A 24,601-nucleotide genomic window follows, 5' to 3' on the forward strand; every position below is an offset into this window, starting at 1 on the left:
CAGTGAATTAAATTCTGATTTTAACAGCTCAGTTAAAAAACAAAATTATGAGTATTTCATAATTTGTACAGAGGTTGAAGTCTCTATATTATATTATACAATCGTAGAAATACTAAACCAATGGCTCCTCCTTTTTACATAGATCTAATGGTACCAGATTTTTATCATAGTTAGCAAAAAAAAAAAACACTTTGATTACTGCAACAAATAAATAGCGCATAACTATTTCATGGCATACAGTTTTTACTTTTAAAATAAGGAAATTGATGTAAACCAGTAAAATTAACATAAGTTTTTTTATGTAATCAGTTATCTGGATTGAAATATATTTTAATGTTAATGTACATACACGTTGGCAGATTAAGTTAACAAGGGAACGTCATGGGCGTTAATTTAAAATGGTAAAATGCAGGAAGGCAGGTAAGTTGCCAACCTGATCAGGAGTCATAGGACAGCTAGAGTCAATAACCTGCACCTGTGTTGATATTGGTTTGTTATTGTACGACTCGCTGCGTCATTACTGCGAATATCACGTTGATATCTGCAGATCGGCAGCACGCTTTGTATGCATATTGTTAAACATATATTAAAACAGACTAATTTATTATATTTATTAAGGTACTTGAGCTGTGTAGTACCCCTTTGCATTTTAATGCATACTTGAAAATCTCTTTGGAACAAACATGTTGAACACATCGTCGAATTAATAATAATACAAAATGTAATTCTTTTACATGTAGAAATAGGTCCGAGATATATAAACATTATACAAGCTACAAAAAAACTTTATATCGAATCCGTAGTTTGAATCACTTAATTATGCTAGTCGGATGGATTTCAGATGTCTGTCTTTAAACCCTTTCTTGGTACTTTATACATACATTTTTTAACGAGGTGCAACACAGCCATTGATGAAATTTTCATAATCTGTAATAAATATCTATCGTTCTACGAGTTATATCTTTTTCATACTTTTTACTTAAACCATAATAAATCCAAATTTTTTCCATGTTGTGCTCCTTATTATTAATTTATTACTTGTTTCAATGAATACAATGTTTGTATACAAGCCACTGCTATGATATTAATGTCAGTACTTTAGTTTTGTATACATATTTGTAAGACTAGTTAAGAGTAAAAAAATGTATTCCTTATTTTTAGCCGAACTTGGTTAATCAAATATAAATAAAATATAGAACGTAGCCATTAAGAATCTTTGTAATATTGATTGCAGAAGATCCAAAATTTTATTTCTTAATGAAAACTGACGTTGAAATAATTCTTAATATAATATTTTTTTTAGTTTGCCTAGTGTCTTATACTTGTAAACAGACAGTACAGTTATAGCAAGAATAAATTAAATTTTAATAAAATACAAAGAGTTTAGTAGATATGAAGGAAATCCCATTAAAACCCGATCAATCCTGTTCAAATATTGACGTTTAATATCTTTACACATTGTAGACGGAAGCCGTTTTGCAAACGTTCAAGCAAGAGTGTTTGCGCAGGTCTTGTTTATTTAAACGTTTTCCTTTAGGAGAAAGCTTTTTGAAAAGGTAAAAAGTCTTTCTAACAACATACAGTAGTTCAATTCCGTAGTATTCTGATGTAGTGGTGTAGCTCAAAATAAAATAAAACTTACCAAGATCGTAATTATCACCAGTTTTGTAGATGGTTTATTAAAATACACATTTCGAACAAGAAGTAACCAAGAGTTGAGTATTTAAGATGTATACCTGAAATTACCAGACGTTTAATACATTCAACTTTCCTGTTGATATATGGTGTTAAATGGCGAATATGTAAGGTGCAATATACCACCTATATTAGTAATCTACATCATCATCCTTCTAATAGATCATTTAGACAATTATATATCAAAGAAGTTTGATTAGACAAAAATATAGTACAAAGGGAACAATAATATTAGCTCTATCCTTTAATTCGTAAACCTAGTCTCAATTGCCTAGTATCCGACCATGGGTGGAACGGGTTTTTCGTGGCCCAGTTTTTGTCGGGTCACGTTTACTTCCCGGCCTTTTTGCAAAGAATATCATATCAAAATATGAGCTCGATTTTGAATGGGAAAGGCCACCAGCCCAAACCGTCTGTACTGTCCCGGCATTACAACACGGCCTTCTTTTGCGACGACTGATGACATGTCTACCGGGCCTCCTTGATCTCTGAGATCGGCGTTGACGTTACTCCCGATAACATAGTTGGAGCTATGCTCAGGGGGAGGAACCTGGAACTGTGTCAAGAAGTTCACTCAGGCCATACTTCGGGCTAAGAAGGTCAATCTTGATCGGCCTTTAGCCTTCAAAAGAATTAAGAAGGAACGCCCTAGTGATATTGTTTAAAAGTCCTAGCCCGAAGTAAAGTGCTCAACAGTTCCAGGCTCGTGTCTTCCCAGAGGATTACAGGAGAAGAGGAGTTTTTAGCCGGTAGTCCGAGGACATTGAGCCTGTGGGAGTCCGGCACTACTGAGAGGTTATTGAGCATCTCGGTATGCGTAAATTTTACCTTATTATCTTTAATAAAGTTTACCTCCTCACCACAAAAACGTGTTGAGTCAACTATATGGTCCTCACTCAAATCTTTTCTAGACTTTGGTTTAATTGAGATTTTAGCACACGCGAGCTTAGAAGTATGTTGAGCATTAGCGTGTTAGGATTACTATCTAACCTTTTAACGTGATAATGATGAAGTTCTTAGCGTAGACATTTTAGAAAAAAAAAATAATAAGTCTTAAATGTGAGACCTAACATTTTATAAATACACTTAATCGTGATTCAGTCACCTTTTTACATTGATGCGAAAGTGATGCAGTATATTATCCTAAATGCTAATAGGTAGACACTGCATTATGAATTATATAGTTCATGGAATCAGCTTAACTGATCAAAAGGTTATCATGACGTATAACCTTTTTAAACCATTCCTCATGGATTTCTTATGAATTAATAGGTAAGGTAAACAGGTTGAAAAAAGTGTTCTTGATAATGTTATTGACTCCAACAACGGATAGTTGTGTGTCTGTCTCAATCCAAGTTATAAAGTTATTCAGCCAGCTTTTCGCTTTTAGCAGTTAAAACACTATCTTCTTTCTAATTTGTCAAATATTCATTCGACATTATAAAGGATATTTTATAATAACATAAAATATTTTGAAATTTATATATATTCTCTACAGTAAACCACAAAGCAATTACTCTTTCTTTAATTAATTGTGTTCATTGAGTGTATACAGCTATCGAAAAATGCGAGGACCAATTCGCTTTTACAGTAACAACATTTATTCCCTGGGAACATAATTTTATTTTTTCATATACTTATTTTATTTACCTGTTTTTAATCTTCGTATGTTTCCAAGATAAAACATATATACTATTCAATGTTGACGTTTCACTTAATAATATCATTAGTTGCCAATGACAGAGTCTAACATAAAACCCAAAAGGAATCATACCAGCAAACATCAATTTGAGCACAACAGAGTTAGTCGGCTGGACTAAATAGCTATAAAGGTTTACATAGGATGCGATACACAATGGATACTACAGACAATTTGTTACGAGAACTTTGCTAATATCCTACTAAATATTTATTTCCTGTGTTATTACCTGTTCTTTCATTCAAAGACTAGAAATCAGACATAGCCGAGAGAAAAGGCTATGGTTTGCCTTGTTTGATGTTTTGTAACCGACGGATGTCACAGGTGACTAAAACAACGGAATCAGTGAGTCACATCACGTTGTCGTGCATAATACTGTGAATTTGCATTCTAATTACCTTTTCTTTTCTTTTTAATCTGATTATATGCATGTTTAAATACACTGAAGTCTTCTAGGTATGTCAATTTCACTGCGTGATGTCACTGTTTAGCTAATCCTCTTAAAGGAGTTCTAAAATACTGCGATTATATTGACCAATCATACAACATTTTATAAAATATAAAGATTCAAACTATTACGAGGCTGAGCTAGATGTACATAACTATAAGACCTTTAGAAATAAATAGCTTAGTTTGAACTTGACGGTTTGTTATCTTGAAAAAAAAACTAAACAAGAATTTTTTTTATAATTCAAATAAAACAATGTCATTTTTAGTCTGACTATTGAAAAAATAGCATCCTAGTTTTTATCAATTAAATGCCTTTTAATATGTATTTTGCGAAATAGTGTATTGATCTTAGATTACCTTAAGGAAGCTGTAAGTCCCTTGGTTAATCCGATTTCCTTAAAACCGGATGAACTGTAAATTTACAATTTCCTTCTCTTGATAAGGTAAATTTAATAACATATTTTGTTCATCCTAATCATTAGAATGAACGACGCATAAAAACATATAGCGTAGTGTATTTTTGAACTATAGACGAATTGTTTGTAATACCTCAGACCTCTTACAAACTTTAACTGGTAGACACAAACGAAATACAAATACTACTATTGTCGTTGATATACAGCAATCAACCTTCCGTGTTGGGTTTAAGTGTGCTCTCCAACAGCCGCCTGAAGATTTCACAGTCAATTTAGGACTGTTGGATAATCGCTGCATAAGCTGTTGATTTTGGAAGACAATGAGGCGGGAAGGACTACATCGGAAACAGAAGAGAGGAGATATTAGATGAGTGGCAAATGCGTTGGGAGCAGAGTGTTTTATGTTAACGTTTTAAAGGTAAACGTTCGGATATAATACCCAACATCAGAAAGAGACTGGTACAAGATTGGGAGATGGGCCATCACGAAACGCAGTTTGTCACAGGATATGGAAAATTTCAAGGCAAATGTGTGAAGATTTCACCTGGTGGAAGAGGAAGTATGTAGATGTGGAGAAATAAAAACCACGAGTCACATATTTATAAAACATTTTTCAAATCAAGAGACAAATAGGAGAGAACAGGAATAAGTGTTGGATAAGAGAGGTTTAGAAATGAGATAATAAAAATGATGATTGACAAGGAAACAATTGAGACGTTTAGAAAATTAGTTAGGGAAATAGGAAAATTAAAAAAAAGAAACAAACACAGAAACTAAGAAATCGCTCAGGGCGATATGGGGAAGGGAGTCGTGCTGTTAGGCTTTTGGACACATAATATGTCTGCAAACCTAATGCGGCTATGTGTAAATCTATTAGAAAACACTTTTTACAATAAATGATGATTATATCGATCTGTTATGTACATCTTGAGTATTTCCATAATCTTTGAGTCGAATATTTTAAAATCATAAGAAATTATGACTGTTATTCGTTTTAAAATTATGCATGTAATACTTATCAATTGCTCGAATTCGAGCAACAGGTACACTAGTAAACACGTTTGCCATTTTTTTTTTATTTTGTGGGTATAGAAATATTACTGAGATAGAGGAAAAACTTCGGTTTTAAATTATAATTTTCGTAATTCAAAATCACCAACGCAACCAAGGTAAGCAACCACTTTGTCAAATCTTTTTACTAATTCGTTTTGTATTATATAACTAGCTGTGTACCCGTTCTACGCACGGGGATCTTATAGTAATCAGTTGAAACCTTCTTAAATAAAGAACAGCTGTTGGTTTGCATATTTTCAGATATGCTGGCCAAACTATTTATTATACATAACTTCATTTTATGTCGTTTGTTGTTGTTCCGGATCGGTATGACAATCAATAAAAGGCTAAATTACCTGTGCCCGCTGGTCGATCCTAATGTATCCTATTACAGGAGATGCATTTTGACGAAATTAAATCGCCATCATCAGTCCTAAAGGTCTTTTTAGCTTCCCCATTAGGTGCGTCTTGGAGTTTTTGAAACACATACACACTAACTGTACACTTATATACATGACGAATAAAACATAAATACACGGTAGGCCTACTTTTATTTTACTATAGACAAGTAGACGCGCGTCGGTCGTGTGCCGAGTCTCGACTGAAAACGCTCATTTAAAAAATGTAAGTTTTCCAGCAATATACAACACTGATTCAAGGTCTATTTCCCGGTTATCAAAACTCAAGAACAATTTTATACAGAAAGAATCTCTATTTTCATTTACTGTTACCCTACATATTATTGCACTTGCGATTAATTAAATCCGTTATGTAAGGAAAAACGTTTTAAATCTTAATTGGTTTGGATTTGCTTTAAATCGTGATCGGAAATGGTTGCGGTATTTGTAAACAACATTCGATGTAAACATATCAGTGACAGCTAGGAGAAATAATCTTGATTTGAACAGCTGTTCGTTATTTCATAGAAGAATATGTGCTAAACATTGGGAGAAAACTTTACAAAAAATCGTACAAAATTGGGTTTTTAAACGACCGTTATTTTATTTACAAAGTGGTGACGCCATATTTTAATGGCTAAAGACAATCTCGCCAATCCAGTGCATACATTAAAATGATTTGGAACTTGATAGGTTCTCTCGTTTTTCAGGAGTAGGCCGCGTAAAATGGCTCTTGGGTCGTAACAGACATGAAGACAGACAGAAATTTAGATGAGACTTGTTTCGGTTTCTCTAATGTATAAAACGTAAAAATAACCTAAAAGTTTATGATTCTGAGCAATGTACAGACAAAACTCTAATTTTATTTATTTATATAGCTATGGGTTTGGATAAACGTAAATTTAAAACGACCCAGATTGACGAACGATAGTGAACTTAATCGTATTGTTATACGTGTAATTGGACATTAGAACATTTTAATTTCACATGATTAGTATAATATTTAAGGAATTTAAACTTCGATATCATAATATAAAAGAATAAGAATAAGAATTCATAACATAATATGAAAGAAGTCATTATTATTTTGGAGCTAAGTATTTTAAATCTAAACTGAAACAGAACGATGTTTTAAAAAGGTAATCAGTTCGTCATAGAACGTCTGTAAAAATTTATGATAACAACACATCAATCTGCGCTGAAAATTGTTTCACTAGAATGGACATATTTGGCTGCGTGTATAATTCGACCCTGACTATAGTAGTTGGTCATAAATTCGAACACTTGTTTCATTTTGTCACTATAGATTCAACATTCATATTAAATTATGATATGCCATATAGGCGCACGTTCTTCTTCTGCTTTAGGAGAGGTTTTTAGTATACGATTAATTATTTTTGAAATGAAATGAAATGAAATGAAATGAAATGAAATGAAATGAAATGAAATGCTTTATTGTCGTTAAAACTGAGAACAAAGTTCATGACAATCGTCAAAAGAAAAAGAAAACAATCAAGATGGCAACTAAAACTAAAACTCTAAACCAAAGTACTCTTCATGTTTATACAGGCAAGCCTGGGTTAGAGTAGTCTTTAAAACATGTTTAAATTTTGAAACACACAGGTTTTTGATGGATGCAGGCAAGAAATTGTACATTTTAACACCTTGGTACTCAAAACTATTTTGAGTGGCTGTATACTTATGCCTTAGTGTAGACAGATTATCTTTAGATCTAGTACAATAGTTGTGAACATCAGATATCTTTTCAAAGTGAGAAATGTTTTCTTTTACATACAACAAACTTGCCAAAACATACAAGGATGGAAATGAGAGAATGTTAAGACCCACGAAAAGGGGCTTACAATGTGTTCTTCTATTCACACTACAAATTAATCTCACCGCTTTCTTTTGTAAAGTAAAAAGCAACCTGTCAGCATAAAAACTGTTGGCCCACAGTGAGGTACCATAGGACAAATAGCTATGAATGTGGCCATAATATATACAAATAAGGACATCATCTGAAACAGTGGACCTAAGTGCTCTTATCATAAATATGCCTTTTACAATTTTAGATGCTACAAAATCTACATGTGAGAACCACTTCAAGTTTGACTGTAAATGAAAACCCAAAAACTTCAGAGTGTTTACATCATTACTGTTACTGCTTAGACTAATAGTCAGGTCCTGAGTCTTATCAGCATTAAGACATAACTTGTTTGCATTACACCAGTCGTTAATAACAGCAGATTTTGTGTCCAATGTGTCTGTAACATCATTCAAAGAGTTACCCCGTACACACAAGGCCAAGTCATCAGCAAAAAGAAAGCTTTTTACAGATAAGTCATTAATATTACAAGGTAAGTCATTTATATACAGTATAAACAGGGTAGGGCCCAATATAGAGCCTTGGGGCACTCCGTGGGGTACTCGAACAGGGCTAGAATAAGTGCCATTTAGATAGACTTTTTGCCATCTGTCACTAAGATAAGATTGAAAAAACCTAACCAAAACAGCATCAAGGTTATAGCAAGAAAGCTTATTCACAAGGAGATCATGAGCCACTGTGTCAAAGGCCTTAGACATGTCGTACGATCTGAAAACTATACCACTTTTGGCCTCTAAACTTTGAAAGCAATTTGATATCAGTGCCTGGGTTGCTTGGACAGTGCTGTGTTTGCTCCTCGACTAACTTTATTCGGATACTTTATTAGCACTTCGAAGATAAGCAGTTAAAGTTCTGTCAAACATATTTGTAAGTTTATCATAATAAATGTATGAGAATAAAATACAAATATAAAAGAAACACCCAGCATTTTTATTTTCGAAATTTTTTATGACATCTGCCGGCCAAGGCTTGTAGTATTTAAAATGTCTTATTGTGCAATCAAACCCCTATTTAGTGCAATCTAATTCCAATACGTTTTGATTATGTTTCTTATTCTATCGACTGTTTATTGCATTCAAATTTTGGAAAAAACATCCAAGTCTGAGCTTTAGTTTGCACAGATATAATGTGTAGATGCACTAAATATTTACGAATGTTGCATATTGTTTTGTTAATGATGAATTACCCAAATTAGGAACACGCGATGGAAAGTGAAGCACGGCAAAGCACGCAAGAGGGAAATGCTGTTAAACATGTAATACAGAACTCCTAAATCCCCAAGAATTCCATTTCAAACCAACTCAAATGAGTTATTTTAAGTATTTTCCTTTCGCAAACTGTATATTTTTAATAGCCTACATCAAATCAGTAACTTAATCTAGTTAGAACTGTGAATCTGTTATTGGTGGATTTGTGTTTGCTAAACTTAACACTTTAGTTAACAACGGGATCTCGATGTTTTATTATCATTAACAGCATAGAATGGTTAATTGGTAATAAAATTACGTGGAACTAAATAACTGTATTTGTACAGTAAAATGTATTTTTAAATATTTAAATTTAAAAAAAGAGTCCTCATATTTGCAATGCTTATGTTTGTACGTTATTTATGAACAGTTAAAAAAATAAAAACAAAATGGGCGAAGAAATTATTCACCACATCTATTATTATTCAAAATAGATCAAAACAGTTATTTTCATACACTCGATTTATTTATTACTAGAAAAATCAGTAATTGTTTACCTGGATAGTAGGGATGTGTGTAGGGATTCGAGTAGGCTACTAGAGTTACTAAAGTAAATAGTAAAGTAAAAAAGAAGAAAAAACCCGTGATCTCTGTCCAATATGTCTCAATCGTCTGGCTTAAATTCGGTTTTATACAATATTCTTCAATATATTCATCATTGGGATTCAGCTATGTACAAAATAGTATATGTGGATGTAGGATTTGATAAAAATGCGAACCATGACTTTGGCCTATATCAAAGTATTTAATGGTGTTTTAAACGTTTATAAATTAAAATAAAAGGTACACGTCAGTTTTCACAAATACCATCCTAAATTCTTTATAAAAGAAACCGTCACTAGCCTTTTATTAACCTTTTAAAATATTAGGAACCACTTTTAAGAAACTTCTGTAAACTTTATGTAGTTATTAAATACTTAGGTTTAACGATACTACCGTGTGATTGGCAAATATAAGTCATTCGATTACATAAAAAAATGTGTAAATGTTTAAATATAGTGTATTTTTACTGTTAATATTGGGCCATTTATTTATTCTCAGTGAAAATCACTTTGATGATAACGCTCTGCACAAAAAATATTGATTAAAATATTCGTTGTATGTTAATTGTATTTTACTCTTGTGGACTGTTATTAAATAATTTGATATATATAAAAAAAATTAAATCATTTTTAAACGTGTATGGCCAAATTATGTCTAACGTCTTATTTGAGGGGTCGGGTGTGTGTAAATTGTATAATTCGGTTTAAGTTACAAACTTTGTACCAATAAAAATGTTTAACACAACTGGTTAAAGGGGTAGGAAAAAATTTATATGCAATCTTTATAAGATATTTTACTAACTCATTCATATTTCCTATCAGTGAATACGACTATTCTGCAGGTCTATATTTATGATTTTTAAAGTTGTTGTTACCGTTTTACTTCCCCTAACACTTTTACTTGTCACAACATCTTCCAAGAAGTCTAAGGTTTTGTATTGTGTCAGTGTGATTATTGAGACAGATCACTGGACTAGTATCACTGACTGTGTAACCCATTCATGTGTAAGATCAGAAGATACATTCATGTCTTGCTGTAATGATCTTTAAACCAGCAGCGTTATCATTTGAAATGAGGATCTGATGATTATAAAGTTTAAAAATCTACACTTTTGATTGTCGTAGAACACATGTTTATATGAGTTTGAACTGTACGAGGTTTAACTATATTGCAATTGAACAAACCACATATAAATAGATAGCTTAAAGTTTACTGACTTTACATGTTCCAATTAGGTGAGCAGTATTTTTTTAGAGAATAGCTGAAAATCTCTTGATTCAAAGCAGATAAAATATTTAAAGAGTGATATTAACTCTGTAAGACGTTATAATCCAATTGTAGGTTTCCTTGTTAGGTAATAAATAATTATACTTCAGTATACTATAGTATAAGAATAAATTTAAAAATTGTATCACAATGATGTAGAAGATCATTATACTTTTATTTTATCATTAGATTTTATCATTTTCATGCTGAACTGTTTAAAATTTTATTCAACGCTACATTTCTCTATTACAATTGTAATGAATTTGAATTTTGCATAGACGACACGTGACTTATAAAGAAAATAATACACTTCATTGATTTTACAGGGGTTTATGATACAAGATAGTGATTTTACAGTAATCCAAAGATAAAATATTTGAATGGATTTTAATACAAAAATCGTGTTAAGGTAATATAAGCAACTGATAGGTATCGAAAGTTTTCAATCATCATGTATTCAGTACAGAAAATATATCTTTGAACGTCGACGAATGCATGGTAAATGTACTTCATGAATGTAATAATCTGTTCATGGTACGAGGCCTTTGATAGTGCGTCATTTGATAAATCTTCTGGTACTGACCAGATTGAATAATCAAGTTCCTCTCTTGGTTCCATTACTTCTTTGTGAACAGAAAATTTCAGTAATAACCTTTGGCCTATCCTCATAGAAAAATAAAAAAATATAAAAATAAATCCATAAATTTACGACGTGATTGAAATTAAATAGTCACAACAAAGCTAGTTATTACTATTGAGTTCTAGAGAAAAAAAATAGTTAAAACCCGAACAAACTGGAGAAACGTAACCGAATTCCTACCGAATAATATTTAAATTATTTCCTAGATAAGTGTTATTATTTTATCGAACATGCTCTGTCAAGACAATCTCTATGTTATTTTAATTGTACTACGAACATATAATTGTTTGTTTGTATTTATACACCTGTTGTCCAAGTAATTTAACTAAATTATTGCACTTAATGATTTTAATTTTTAAAACAGAAGGACGCTATTTAGATTTTTATTAGTTATACTTTTGTATGAATGTAAAAACGTATAACGGATTTTAGAAATTAACTAGAAAAACTTATAGACAAAATCTCTAAAGGTAATGTTTTTCTTGGTAATTGGAACAGAATTTGCAAAATCATCAGGTTTCCCTGCCCGACGTAGCCTGAAATGTAGTGTTTATGTCAAGCCTCAACCATATTGAATGTCCACTGTAGTTATAGCAGCGTGTGCTGGTGCACATATGAGCTGTGCTTTTGTTGTATCCAAAATCTTTGTAAATCGGGTTCAATATTAAGGATAGCCTATGTATTTCCTGACAGTTTGTGTGTTGATTATATTTCAGATGATGAACATATGAAATTTATTTTATTGAAGATAAAAATTGATGTCCCCAAACTAGTTTTATTGCACATAAAATTGTATCTAAATTAACACTTTCATTGTGTTAGACTTATTAATAATATGAAGTTAATGAAGTATTATCAGATTTTTTCTGTCAATCTTCAACTGATTGTTGAACGTCCAATTGTTAATGGCACAGAAATACTCAAGTAATAATTTGGTAGTAATTTTTTTATCATATGATTAAAATAACCAATTTATTTAAGTATTTGAAGTACACTAATGTAAGATATAGAGGTAGGTTTATCGTACTTTTTCGAATACTGATGAGATTATTTAGCACGAGAAGCTCTACTAGAGTAACAGCTGTGCATTAAATACACACACCATTAAACTAATAAAAGAATGTTAACTTGGTACACAACTATAGCAATGGATGGGAAAACTGACTGATGTAGAGCGATCACCCTTCGTCCAACATTGACAGTTTGAAACAAACACATCACTTTGTGGAACCATCTCTGTTGTACGAGGGCCATCAAACAAATCTGAAATAAAGTAAAATATTGTTACGTCAGTGTGCAAATCATTACAACTATTTATTACAAAGAAACCTACTACGTTTGGTTCAGGCATACATTATTACTGTTATACATTATTGTTATACATTACAGGTAGTTTGTTATTGTTTTGTTCATAATTTTGGTAATTAATTATAGAATTGACTAGTTGGAATCAACACCTATTTACAGGTTTTACAACTAATCATTAATTTGAACAGTTCTCTTTTATCGTCATAACAATTCGGATACTACGTCTCGGATAGCTGACTCGTGCTACGACTTCACTAGGAACATCGATTATCCTAACCTACCTTACTAAGCCATCCTTACTGACGTAGTTTTACAAATCGTTGATAGCGCCCTAAAATGAAACATTTTTGTAAATTTATTCATAAAACTTACAATTATAAGATCCATATAACATTAGTAATTTTCTGCACGTCAGTTGATGAGTTAAATGTATAAACAATATGATTGTTTACGTATCATTTAAATGTATATTGAAGTTAAAACAATAGTCTACGAAGTATTTTTTTACTTATTATTTTATAAAGAGTTTACGTTTAGTTAAGACGTGGTATTTTCTGAATCTGATCCGTTGAAGAACAATTTATTCAAAGAATAGTTTTGATATTAATAAAAACTTTTTGGAAAAAATAATATAAACCACGCCTCAGGTTACGGAGATGTACTGTTGAATCAAAGGAAAAACCCTTAAGTACAAAATTGTTTTGTCTTCTAGTTTCCATGAGACAACTCACATAATACATCTCATGACTGTTTGTCTTGAATCAAAATTAATTGGGTTTTAAGGTACAGATTTATACAAAATCGGAATCGAAATTTTTCAGCCAAAACATAATTATATTACATAAGACTTCTCATCAGATCTAGGTCAGATTTTCGGGATTTCTATTTAGGGGTTTATTTCTTGATGACTTGGCTCAAATCTGTTTTAGATAAAAATGGAACACAAACACAACCAACATTTAAAGCAAAAGCCTTAATAAATTATTGCAAAGAATCTTACTTTGAATTCAATGACTGATTTAGCTTGTAATATGATGTAAATATTCAGAGATCCAGTATACAATGTGAGTTGTTTCTGCTGAGGCTGCAGTGTGAAAGCTTTTTTTTATGATTTCTATTCACGAGAATTAGAAAGACACCTTTAAACCGAGGTTTCTTATTCATATGTTATTAGTCAAAATGTATGGTTTCTTAAACAAATTGAAATTCTTAGAAACACGTCGTATTAAAATTCATATACAATCATGATTATAAATTAAAAAAAATATATATATATAACATACTTAATAATTGCGTGAAGCTATTAAGGATGTTCTCAAAGGGCTATTCAGTGTTCTGTATATAGACCACGTCGTCTTAGAGATCTGTGGAATGTTAGAACAGAGAGACGCTTTTGCCTAGTGTAATAATAATTTTCTATAATTTACACCCATGACTAGATTGAGTAAATTGAGCTACCAAGTTGAGTAAATCTTTTAAACAACTTTAGTTTATTATGAAATAACAATTTTATCAGCATCATTTTACTCAGTGTTATTAAATTACCAGAAAGTACAAAAAAACTTTAAACGACACTTGTAATTATTATCAAATAAGCTTAAAAGTGTTAGTTATTTTACGTATTTTTGTACTTTCAGATCTATTATAACCACAAAGTTAATTTTTTTTAGACTTTACTCATGTCAATGTATTTGAAACAATAAAAGGTTAACATAAGGCATCTTTATGTGTGTAGACACATATTAAGTAATGTCGTCCATATGTAAAAGTAGTATTTTCCAACAATTCCTTTGTAAAGTATATTTTCTTACAACTTTCCATTGAGTAATCATTTCATAACTAATGTAGTAAATGTTATTAAATGTGGAATTAGAAAAAACATTAATTATTTTTGTGGAACATTCAATTCAGCAGTTTAAGGTAACAAGGAAACTTCATGGGTGTTAAGTTTGAAATGTAAAATCCTGGAATACAGGTGAGTCACCAATATGAATATGAGTCATAGGAGAGCTAGAGCTGATATTACCTGCGCCTGCGTTGATGTTTTTATTGCACTGCTCGCTGCGTCGTTACTGGGAAAATCACGCTGACATCTGCAGCTCTGCAGCACAGTTTATATGCATGTTGTTGATCATATAAACAGAGTAGATTGTTATAATCAATGTGAGTCTGATCTTACTGATCTAATAAGTCTTGCATACTTCCGTAATTAAAGATAGATTTAAAGATGGATGATATATAATGATTTTATTTCCTTTAAAAGCTCCCATAGTTCAATGGATATCAACATGTTATAATGAAAAAATGCATACATATTTTTTATCAATTGCTGATTATTTTACCCATTTTGTTGAGGGCGATTAATAAACTTTATGGATCTTAAACACCACTTAAAAGTATAGTCACTACCTTTTAAACGAGTTTATATCATAAAACGTCATGCCTCATGTAAATCTTTCTTTAACGTCAAGGATTCCCCGATAAAGTTTTAGGGGAGGTAGATAGGACAAAAGAAGCGTTCTTGGTAATGTCATTGACTGCTACAACGTAGAGTCGCGTGTCTAGCTAAATTTAGTAGCCAAATATCAAGTTATTTAGCCAGCTTTCTGGTATATGAGTTCTTTTAACTTGCCTTTAGTGTTTCCTGTTGTTTGTTATACAATCATATTATCACAAATCTCCAAGGATTTATAACTGTTGAACACAATTAATTATTGTCAACGTGTTTTCATTTCTTTGAAAAACTAAATTTGTCTTGAAATGATCTTAAAAATTGTAAATCTGAACAATATTTTTTATTGCTACTGGCTGCTATAAATTATTATAGTCATTTATAATTAAAATTATGGTTTATAATTATACTGTCATATTTTAAATTTAATGGGATAACTAAACTGTCAATAGTAAAACATTGGCAGCTCGGTAACTAAAATTATATGCTGCCACATATCTGCGTGGAGGAAAAACTAACCGGAAAGATCAAATGTCGCACAAAACCTGTTACAAAGTGGCCACTCACTAGGAAAAATTGAGGATAGTCTAGATATTTTAAAGAATTGTAAGAAAGGATATGTAATGAATGCTTAGGAAGAGTTGCATATTTATAAGGGAAAATGTAAAAATAGAAATAACCCAGTCAGCATAAAAATTGTTGAAAAACCAAAAAAATTGTTGTACAACAATTTTAAAAGAGTTTGCAACAATTTCAAAATAAGTTGTGACATAAAACAATTTTAATATAAGTTTTAAACAATTTCAAAATTGTTTTAATATAGATGGTTAGTAACTATATTAAAATTGTTTTGATATGAGTGTGCAACAATTTTAAAATTGTTTTAAAACAATTTTAATACTATTTCGAAAACACATATCAAAATTGTTTTGATATAAGTTTGCAACAGTTTTAAAATTGTTTAGAAACAATTTTAATACTATTTCGAAAACACATATCAAAATTGTTTTGATATAAGTTTGCAACAGTTTTAAAATTGTTTTGAAACAATTTTAATAATGTTTCGAAAACACGTATCACAATTGTATTGATATAAGTTTACAACAATCTTACAATTGTTTTAAACCAATTTAAATGCAGCTTCTAACAATCATTAAAATAATAATTAATGTTATAAAACCAAAATGTTCTGGATATTATATTTATGAAAGCGGCTTTCCTTTCAGTAATATAAGTTACAAAAACTACAATGGCCATTCACAGTCTTGAAATGGTCTGTTTTGTAAAAAGATTTTCGTGTTTTTTCGCCCAAATTTTAAATCTTTCGCGCATTTTTTATATTTTTCCTTATGGGACACATACTTGTAGGATAATAGCATAGACTAACCAACACAAGTAGACTTCTCATCCCATTGTAAATTTTGAAGCACGTTTTTCGTGTCTAGTTCATGTACGTGACACATGGGCGCTAGTGTCGACGAAACTTTGTTTCTATTATTTTAGGGTTAATTTCTTGATTTGTGCTTTACTGTTTGGTTATATAACTAGGGGATAAGTTATTGTTTATGATTAGATCGTATTATTTGGTTAAACGAGGTTTTAAATGGCTGTAATAACGGGAAACAAATTGTAAACAAAACACGACCTCTACAGAAAACCGTACAGAATTAACAATAAAATTGTCTTCAGCTGTTCCATAAGGATGAGAAATCTACTAAGGGAGTATGTTTTATCTATGATAATAGTCAGTGTGTCAGCAACGACAGCTCCTCGCGATTTTGATTAGAGTACAGTACAGTACAAGTACAGTACAGTAGCGGTAAAATCAAGTGAAAGAGTCATGGAGGAGGGGCAGACTGCCAAACTCAAGTTAAAGCGGAACCTGTATAAGTTTAATGGTTAATAACAACAGGTTAACAGTCGTGAAAATAAATGATTTATTATTTGTAATTGTATAAGTATACTGGATGAGTTTTAACACTCTTACAAGTATCATTTACTCTAGACTCTACCAGAGTTTCGCAGTTCACTGACTACAGCAGTCTCCAGTCTGTTGTTCTGTTGATTTGATCTTGATCACGGGCTGACGGCATCACGGCATTTTGTTTATGTTTAAAAAGTTATTAGGTGCACTAAGTTTACTGATTTTATCCTACATAGCTTCTTAAGCAGCAAACAAGGTGAGTTATAATTTACTTAGGCCTTTTCAGTCAGTGGTGATTCAGTTATTCTAAACTAACATATAGGCCTAACTTGAAATGAAATAGAGGTACTCCAATAGTTCCTGGTCTAAGTTAACCAATAACTTTGATAGGTATTTGGTAGGTAACATGATTATGGCCCATCTCTAGAATTGGCCTAGCCTATGTGAGCAAACTCTAATTAATTTCCTTTTGTTTCTCATAAATATAACAGGCTATGTTACTGAAACTGTAAGTTACTGTTGGGTTTTTAGTAAATGGTCGTTGCTAAATGATACAGTTGGATTTACAGTAACTAAAACTAAAATAACTTAGACCTAACTTACACAAGGCATCTAACATTAAGTTTATAAACTCATAGCCTAATTGAATTGAATTACTTAGGTGGCGTCCCCAACTCAAATAGAAAATGACATTGTAGGGCCTGTCGCCTAATGCGGTAAAATAATATGACTAGGTATTTAGGCTTAGGCCTAGCTAAGTTACATCAGCTAGGGATTGATTTAAGTTAAGTTAGCCTATTTTTAAACTTGTTGTGTTAAGGGCTGCAGGGGTTTTTCAACTCTATTAAGTTAAGTTTACAAATATGTTAACTTACTAGACCTTGAAACTTGGTTAACTCAAAATTTAACCCTCGAGTGTTAAGCGTCGCGTAATCGACGCACAACACACCCGCCGTGGTGTTATGCGTCGCTTTTGCGACACACAAACATCGTTTATGGCGAAGGCTCTGGGACTGACTTAATCATATTGAACTGGATCGAGATTGGCATCGTTTTCAGCAGATTCTAAGCTTTCTCCTGATGTCTGTTTCTATACGCTTTTCATTTTAGTTCCGAAAATATTTTAGCAGACAGCTGACGTGCGTATTTGTAAACAACTTGGTTAACCTCGTACCGATGACTGATGTGTTTTATTAAACGTTTCCATTGTTTTAGTGTTAAAAATAAAAAAGTAGTGATATACGTGGTGCATTATTAGAAGATTTAACCCTTTCAGTGCTATGAAACGATATATCGTTGTTTTAAAAAAACCCTAAGGGATATAGAGAGGAAGGTTATTTAAAAAAAAATAGCAAAACGGCCATTGGTGACCTGCATGTTCATAGGATACACTACCAACCACTTAGCTAAAAGATTCGCCCAATCCGATGATTTCGAGGTGTATGTCTAAACCAAGGATTATGAACACCTCACTATGCCCCAGTGGTTGTAGTATATCGCTACAAACACACAGGTCACCAATTATTTGCCACACAGGACGGGATTCGAACCCGAGCAGACGAATACCACTGGCCAAGTGACACACGCCCTAGCCTTCTCGGCTATCTGTGCTTGAAGACTGGGGAGTCAAAAACCTGTATTTAAGCTGTCGCCACCGATTGCGAACAGATGGCGCTGCAGATGGTTGTTCAATGCGTTACTAGGTAGCAGCACCAGTTAGTCACGGACTATTTAGATGCAATCTTTTAGTTTTAGTAGTAGTAAATGTGTTCCTGAGACTTTGCTGCAAACATTAGTTTCCCTAAAATGGCTATATTACGATATCCTCGTCCAACTAAATCAGGGTTAAATTCAATATTACATTGTAAACTATATGTCTTTTGATTTTATGAGATTTCGGTTTCAAATAATGCTATCAGAACATAAAAATTTATAGGAAAACCAGGAAAATTACAACAAAATTAAGTTTTATTTAATGTTTACTATAAATACCGGGATTTATCTTTCTTATACATTTTCTTATTGTGTTATTATTCAAAATTAGCCTAATTAATAAAATAGTGACAACATGACAGTTAAAATTCAACAACAGGTAATGGAATTAAAAGGCAAACAAAAAAGTCTTACAAAATATGAATTATTGGCCTAGCACTGAAAGGGTTAAGTGATTTAGAAGGGCTGGTTGATGATCCTGAAGAAGTAGGTCCGGTAGTGATATTGATGTAAATTATCGGCCAGATTCCTAGCTATGGTTAGGCTATGCATTCATAGCTAACGCTTAATGTACGAAATCTGTTTTTCACCCGTAACTTATTTATTTGCAAATTTACTTCCTTATATTATTATATTTTTGTAATTCTTATAAAATTTAAAACAAAGTGGCTATTTTAAAATATTCGTAGACTTTATAAAAAAAATATTGAGCGCAAACATACATGTTAGGCTATTCATTTATTATATAATTTTTGAGAAATGTTAACCCCAGAAAAATTGCAGATTTTTTTTTTGCAATGTTTTATTAAATGCATTTTGTTTTTAGAAGAAATGACGAAGAAGAGATGGGCCAACATTGAACAAAGCAAAATAGAGAAATCAGTTGCTTCATGGCTGGCACAGACACAATTAAAATCAAAGACTTAGAAAGGGTATGTATAGTGTGATAATTTGTATTACAAAATTCACTTAGTGAGGTTAAAAACATAGGCTAACAAAACAATGTGCTACTAGCTTTCTCTCTTCATTCCGGATGCTTCAGTTTCGATAGTATATTGAAATACTAAAGCTCAGGTGATTTTCTTTATCTCAGACAAATACTGCAACAATCATTAATACTTGACAGGGTTTTTTTATTTCACGATTCTGAATCTACCACTTGATGGATTTTCACTATTTTTGTGTCGAAAGAAAGATAATTTTGAGAACTAGGGAATGTCAAAGGCACAATTTTAGTTTAGGGTTTCAGTTTAGAAATTAAGTTTTCATTTTAAAACGTTTTTATTAGGTCACTTTCTTGTCCGCTACAAATTTTGCAACCGATTTTATACTAACTTCCCGATGAGCTAGGGACTTGAAACTTGAAACATATCTCACAAATGGAAGACAATGCAATATTATAAAATTTAATTTTCATATTTCCCTTGGGCTTCGCCCCATGGGCTTGTTTTTATTAAATCGATTTCTTGCAAATTTTGATACTTCCCGATGAGCTAGAGACTCGAAATTTGAAACATAGCTCACAAATGGATGACATTGCAATATTATATCATTTAGTTTTCATATTTCCTTTCGGGCTACGCCCTATGGGCTTGTTTTTACTAGCTTGCTTTCCTACAAATTTTGATATCAATTTTAAACGATGTTCCCGATAAGCTAGAGACTTGAAATTTGAAACATAACTCACAAATGCATGACAATGCAATATTATATCATTCAATTTTCATATTTCCCTTGGGCTACGCCCCACTGGCTTCCAAATTTTCCATGTTTACATTTTGTAAAAATGTAAACACATTAATTAATTTAAGTCAGCTGTAAATACTTAAATTTGACAGTTCGAAGAGCAGAGGTTAAGAGGTACAGGTTATGCTCCCAAGAGATTCTTTTTACAAACAAACATTTCAAAATAAAGATAAACAATCTGATTGCAGGTATCAAGGTGTTTGTAAATAATGTCAATTTTTGTTTATTTAGTATTCTATAAAGTAAACGATAAATATTTCGAGTGAATGCATTGCAGAGAAATTCCATAACAAACTATACCTAGGTAAATTATTATATATTGTGAGTTTTCGGATTAGCGATCTGTAAACATGTAATAATATCAATTATTTGTGAATATTGCATGATATTATGGTCAAGGAGACAGTCACCCAACGAAAACGACGGCTAGAGAAGGAAAAGAAAAAAAGACTAGTTATAAGCTTAAATAGGAATCGGAAGTTTGTAAATCGGCAAACGATATAGCTTTCATTTCAAGTACCAATTTTATCAAATATATTTATGAATAACATATCTTTGTACTATATTTGAGAAACATTGCGATTAAATAGATTGATATATTTATAGTTAGTAGGCCATACATGCAATCTAATACATAATTATATGCAAAAAAACTCAAATAAACCTTAGATTTCCCACATGCCTCTGTCTTAATCTGATATAGATGCTTGAAATAGATTTAACATGCACACACATTAAAACTAAAAAGTATAAAATAATTTACAAATAAAAAACTTTTTTAAACAAAACGTTTTTAAACGCCCTAAAAAGTAGAAAATAATTTACAAACAATTTATAAATATGTTGAGAGAGTATAAATACTTGTACGATTTAAAACGAAAAACGTTGGGTGCATGCAATTAATTGATAATAATACATTAGTTCAGTAGGTGAAGGTAATTGTAAACTATCTATTGCATGCACCCCACGTTTTTCGTTTTAAGTCGTACAAGTATTTATACTCTCTCAACATATTTATAAATTGTTTGTAAATTATTTTCTACTTTTTAGGGCGTTTAAAAACGTTTTGTTTAAAAAAGTTTTTTATTTGTAAATTATTTTTTAAGTCAAGCAACCGACGTCAACATTCTAGACTAGCTTTTGCTGTAATGCCATTTGCTTAAACGTAACAGCTGTAAACATTCAGGGGTCCCTAGTAACGAAATCTATATAATTAATACGCTACATGAAACTTTGTCGGTTGAACTCCTCCGCTATTTCTTAACCGATTTTATCCATTGACGTCTCATTGGAAAGAGCGTGTCACGTAGATTTGCAAACTGGCCTTACATTTTTGAAAGAGACCCTTGGGCTCTGCCCCAGTGGCTTTGAAAGATCCCATGTTATCCTTATGAAGAACATAATTGTTTACATTTTGATCAGCTGTATAATTTAATTGCTGTTATTTATTTTTCAATTCAATGAAACGCATTGAGTACATTTATTTACTATTTGAGTTTGTGTAAACATAACCCCCAAGACGGATCGTATTAGTATGGTTGTTGTATCTTAAATTTGTGTATTTATCGTTGTTTTGTGTCGCTATGACGGATCGAGTTAGCATGATTGTAACTTAATTTTGCATTTATCGTTGTTTTGTATAGCTATGATATGTTTATTTGTTGTATTTCCTTTTAAATCCCTCCGACGCGACGACAACGAAACATAGACAAGAGGCGTAATTGTGATAACGACCGCAGCTACAGAACAGTGGCGCGTAAAGGGCGTTATTATACATCGATGGTAGGCTTAACTCATCACAGTCAGCACCTGACCCCGGACAATCTCAACTATTAAGTTACAAATGGGCCCTAACACTACCCCAAAACGACTTTTCGTTCTCAATTGGCCCTCTATCAATGACCTGTATTGCCTGTACAACGAGGCACTTTGAGAAGGAGAAAATCGGCCGGAATTCTTTAGGTTTATCAACAACAAAGATAAATATGATCTGAGTTACACACTGGTAATCTTTGAGTTGACTCTTTTAAACTCATTGTAAATATGACTGTTATTCGTTTTGAAATAACTCCTGTAATACTTTGCAATTGCTCGAATTCGAGCAACATGTACACTAGTATAATATTAATCTGTGTGTTATAATTTTAGGGCAGGGTGTCAAAGAGCACATGAAGAACAGGAAGATGAGGATCATGAAGCCGCCGACGCTTGAATGATGTGTAAATAATGTATTGTCAGGGTGTCTACGAACCGGGAAATCCGGGAATGAACTTATTTTTTTACTGAAATGTACTGTTTTTAGTAAATATGGGTAGTTTTTAGTGGTAATTGTCCTTAAATAGTTGTGTGGGCCATTTTAAGTATGACATAAAAATTTGTTAGAAGAACATAAAAGGTTTTTTATCAAATGTTTGCTTACATTTTCATCATTTATTACTATAGAGTAATTATGCAATAGAAACCACATTAGCAGTCTCAAAGCCATAAATATTTTATCTCGACAATCACATCAAGTCAAGTACTTCAAAAAACTTATGACCCAGTAGCAAAGCTCATAAAAGTTGTATCACTGTCATTCCTTGGCAACTAATTTATTTATTACTAGGGTTATTATCATTAGATCCCAAACCTATTTGATCATGGAAATAATAGTTTTATATTAGCTGTTAAATTTAACTTCTTACTTGTACTTTCATCTTGAAGATTCAATTTGCCGTTGGCCGTTGCCTACTCCTTTAAAAACTGTTTACGGTTTCATATTAAACTTCGAATTAATATACAGTGTTATTTTATAAGTTAAATCCTTTTTTATGGACATTTTATCTTTCAATTGACAAAACCACGAGCATTGTTGTTTGCATTAATTTTTTATCATCACACAGGCCTACTTGGTCTCAAAAAATCATGTCCTTGCATTTCATGTATCTTTGTCTTATATTGTTGGCTGTTTGGGTTTAAATATTTTTTTGTTCCCCATATTAAGCAATCTAAATCTTATAAACTAGAATGATGATAATTTGCTGCTATTATAACCTTATTGTTTGTTACTTAGTTTATATAAGCCCTCCTAAATAATTAGGTCTAGGCCTGGGCAAACTAATGATTGCTATATATCAATGTTAACTTTGCAATTGGAAAGATAATAATTTATTCTGTGCTTACTGGTAGAGAACTTAAAGTTTGTCCATGAATATTTTATTTTTATATCCATGCATCCATTTCTACTTTTTTTAATCCAGAATGTAGTAGACTGTGTTTTTATTATTTATCTACTTTTTGAATTTTTGTTTACTTCAAATAGAAGAATTTCAGTATACTTATTTGTTTTTATTTATTCACCATTGTTTTTGATAGTAAACTAATCAATTAATGTTATATTTAATTAGTTGCTATAGGCGTACTTATTATTTATGAACTCAAATAGAAATTAACCCTAACAAAGTTCCAAATTTGTCTATTTTAAAACAATTTCCAAACAACTTCAAAATTGTTATACAACAACTTTAAAATTGTTATACAACAATTTTAAAACAATTTCAAAATTGTTTTAAAACAACTTCAAAAATATTTTATAACAATTTTAAAATTGTTGTACAACAATTTTGAAATTGTTGTACAACAATTTTAAACTTATTTTAATATAGACAAAATTCCAAATTTGTCAATTTTAAAACAATTTTAAAACAATTTCGAAACAATTTTCAAACAATTTTGAAACAATTTATTTTCTTTTCCAACAATTTTTATGCTGACTGGGAAGTTGATTAATGAACAAGTACATTTTGATTCCAGTTGTACTTATAAAAATGTATTGGCCGGTGCTTCCGGTAGCTAATAGGGTATAAGTAGGGACGCCATTCAAGATTCTTGTCATTCGCCTATTGGTGCTGATGATGATTGGAGCGTCCAATCGAAATCGATCACCACTTACCATCTTTTTTTGTATATTTACCGTCTTGTGAGTAACAGTATAAGCGTAAATATATGTTTTCAGTGTTATAAGACGTTTCTTTTATTTACTTTCCGATTATTAATTGTGACTTAGAAACCTAGTTTTTTATTACCTCTTTCAAATATTCAATGACAAATGAAAAACAAAAACTATGAATCATTAAAATACAGTTGCAACTAATAAATATATTTAATATTTTTGTGGATTTAATATC

General features: G+C 31.5%; 1 long non-coding RNA gene across 1 annotated transcript; it reads left to right on the forward strand.

Moving 5' to 3' along the window:
• The first annotated feature begins 17,125 nt into the window (after positions 1–17,125).
• LOC128995416 (uncharacterized) lies at positions 17,126–23,380 on the forward strand. Its single transcript, XR_008490979.1, has 3 exons — positions 17,126–17,232; positions 19,519–19,621; positions 22,584–23,380. It is a non-coding gene; the product is annotated as an uncharacterized LOC128995416 (long non-coding RNA).
• Positions 23,381–24,601: the final 1,221 nt, after the last annotated feature.

Source organism: Macrosteles quadrilineatus, unplaced genomic scaffold (assembly GCF_028750875.1).
Source record: "Macrosteles quadrilineatus isolate MER2022 unplaced genomic scaffold, UCM_ALF_1.0 Scaffold_5__1_contigs__length_97177068, whole genome shotgun sequence".
Lineage (NCBI taxonomy): Eukaryota > Metazoa > Arthropoda > Insecta > Hemiptera > Cicadellidae > Macrosteles > Macrosteles quadrilineatus.